The following is a 3,282-nucleotide window of genomic DNA, read 5'->3' as shown; positions in this document are numbered from 1 at the left end:
TCTGACACTCTAACCATTATACCAAACTAGTTCTAATCCTCCTGCCTCATGATGGTGGCGGGGGGACATTCAAGAGGCCACAAGGTCCACATATGGCGCTCAGGCCACAGATTGCCCTCATGCGTATTAGGGCCCACTGCAATCTGAACATACTATGCTCTGTAAAGCCACCAGACAATCTTCTTGGGATCCCCCACAACTCCAGTCAGAGTAGAGATGTTTAATGTTATGCTTGTGAGAAAATATGGCATGTATGAAACACCTTGGAGAAGTGTTCACTAAGTCTCACCAAATCGTGGTGAGCTTTCTTCAGAATTGCTTGGATGTTCAGCTCTAGTCAGAATCTCCAGAACTGCTTCCATTTTCATTGTGGGTGGGATTCTGGGTCAATCGTTAGAGCAGAGACCGCAAAACTTGCCCTCAATTTGAGAGTCAAATACCTAGGTGATGGTGCAGCCATGTTTCTTTACTTATGAATTAATAACATAAGTGCATCTAGTGTCCATGCACCTGAGCTGTTCATATACAGATCAGAGGGTGGGGAGGGTCTTATTTTAATGGGTGAAAAGGGAGGATACAGATGAGCAGAGTGAAACTGGAAGTAAGCACAGGTGACCCATTCTCGAATTCCACAACAGTATGAATTTATTTGAAATTATATGTAAGCATTTTTAGCCCCTCCCCTCAGAGAATTCAACTCTGATAATGTAGTTCCATTCATTTCTCCCCTTTCCATAACAGCCTATTATATGATTTCAATATAATCACCCCTTCCACATTTTAACACTTTATGGAGGAAAGACAACGTACCTACTAAATGGTTTTAAGATTGCTTTATTGGACTTTATATACACTTGCCAAGATAAATGAATGAAAAAATTGAATTGACTTTGTACTGATTTTAACTTGCCAATAAAGATTACATATATATATAGTTGTTAAGGTGTTGGACTACAACCTGGGAGACCAGGGTTCGAATCCCCACACAGCCATGAAGCTCACTGGGTGACCTTGGGCCAGTTCCTGCCTCTCAGCCTCAGAGGGAGGCAATGGTAACCCCCCTCTGAACATCCCTTACCCTATTCATAGGGTCGGCCATAAGTCGGAATTGACTTGAAGGCAGTCCATTTCATTTTTCATTTCTGGCATATATATATATGCCTGTGGCCATATTACCCTGAACACGCCTGATCTTGGAAGCTAAGCAGGGTCAGGCCTGGTTAGTACTTGGATGGGAGACCACCTGGGAATGCCGGGTGCTGTAGGCTTCGAGGAAGGCAATGGTAAACTACCTCTGAATACCTCTTATCATGAAAACCCTATGAATATATCCAAAAAAGATTCATAGGGTCGCCATAAGTCATAGTCGACTTGAAGGCATATAACAACACACACACACATATATATAAAGAAAAAGAAAAGCATAGGTGTCCCAGAAATGATGCTACACAGTGGCAGCTGCCTGTCTGGTGCTCTCCCACCCTCCCTCTGACTTCATGAAAGGGCAGCGCAGCTGAAGGGGGGCACAGGGATAGATGAAACTGCCCCCTTTCTGTTTCTCCTAGTTTCTCAATTTTTCAGTATGAGGTCCATTTCTCTACATTTCTGCAATAGCTTGTGAATTGCTTATTTTATATGTGTGTGTGTGGGGGGGGTAAGTCTTCAGGAAAATGTCTGTGTTCTAGTGTATATTTCTTTTAACATACATATTTTTGGATCCAATTTTGCCTAATACACATTCTTCCAAGCAATCCCCCCACCCCCGATATAATACATTTTGGTATGTTATTTTCACTAATGTATGCATTTCTATGTACGGCTCCCCTAATATGTGCACTTTTCTGTTGGAAAACTGCATCACAAAATTTGGAGAATTTGCAGAAATGCGGGGACTGAATTTAAGATAGGAAAAATGAGAAACTGAGAGAACCAAAATTAACAGATTTTTCCATCCCTAGTCTACTCTAACATTCGATATACAACCCACTATATACAAAAATTAAATCACGGTCCATCTGGTGATTTTTCAAGACACACCAAATCAGTGCTCCAGAGGTGGCCCTGCTAACAGTAGAGCCGGCCTCGGAGAGAGGAAAAGAAAGTGAGACACACAAACACACACACATCATACATGGGAAAGAAGCCTGCACATTCCTTTCCTTGGGCCTTCTGCATTCACTGGACCTTGCCCTGAGCTGTGGGCTTTTCTGAATCATCTTGTAAAACTTGGTCTCCTGGCAAAGAGGCCAACTCGGTCACATAGGGAAAGGGGGTTGTTTTGAGAGAGCGTCTTCACAGCTAGAAATGATCCGAGAACAGTGGTCACTGCTGAGCCATCAAAGGCCTCTTACGTCTTTGGCAGCTGCAGGGAGGGAGGGTCCCGAATGCATTTCTATCACTCTGACACCTCATCTTCGGACAAAGCAAATTGTATGCTTGTCCCGGTCGCCATTGCAAAGGACCACCTTCGACGCTTTGGCTGTGAGGAAGGCCTCCTCTCCCCCGCCCCCCAAGCCTAGTCCATTGACACTGGAGGATATATATCTCAAAACTTGGCTGAGGAAACCAAGCACATGCTTTGAGGATTACATAAAGTGCGAACTTTGTAGGCATAAGCCCGAGTCAATAGGGGGAATTCAACAGAAAGGCCTCTATTGTTCTTGCCAGCCTTCTTAAGGAAGCTGATTGGCAGAAAAATGTCTTACGTGACAGATGCAGTGTAAATATTGCCAGGGCCAAGGGCTTTCCACCACTTTGATTATTTGCCATCAGTCACTTTGCTCTTTGCCTTCTAACAATGACAGCTGCTGTTATCCCAGCATCGTCAGGGCTGTCACCCTCCAAAAAAGGCAATCGGTTAGCAAAGTGTAAAGAAAGGTTGTGTTAATGGTTCTGAAACATGCTTCCCACTCCGAGGGAATCTGGGAGTCTGGCAACAAGGGAGAGGGCCTTCTCAGTGGTGGCTCCCAAATTATGGAATGATCTCCCTGACAAGGTGCTCCTGGTCCCAACACTGTTATCTTTTCGGCGCCAGGTCAAGACTTTCCTCTTCTCCCAGGCATTTTAGCATGTGTTTTAAATTGTTTTTAAAAGTTGTGTTTTTAAATTTGTATATTTGTTTTTAATGTTTTTTTCAGTTATTGTAAACTGCCCAGAGAGCTTCGGCTATGGGGCGGTATATAAATACAATAAATAATAAAAAAAAAAATTGGTATGGGGATGTTATGCATGCAAATGCATATTGTGTGATATGTGCACATAACCTGCGGAGATCATAGGAAC

At 43.4% G+C, this 3,282-nt stretch overlaps 1 pseudogene; it reads left to right on the top strand.

Annotated features, from left to right (window-relative positions):
• The first annotated feature begins 1,159 nt into the window (after positions 1–1,159).
• On the top strand, positions 1,160–1,268 carry LOC133369506 (5S ribosomal RNA; annotated as a pseudogene).
• Positions 1,269–3,282: the final 2,014 nt, after the last annotated feature.

This window comes from Rhineura floridana, chromosome 13, assembly GCF_030035675.1.
Source record: "Rhineura floridana isolate rRhiFlo1 chromosome 13, rRhiFlo1.hap2, whole genome shotgun sequence".
NCBI lineage: Eukaryota > Metazoa > Chordata > Lepidosauria > Squamata > Rhineuridae > Rhineura > Rhineura floridana.
The sequence above is the reverse complement of the archived record's forward strand: the minus strand, read 5'-3'. Positions and strand labels throughout refer to the sequence as shown.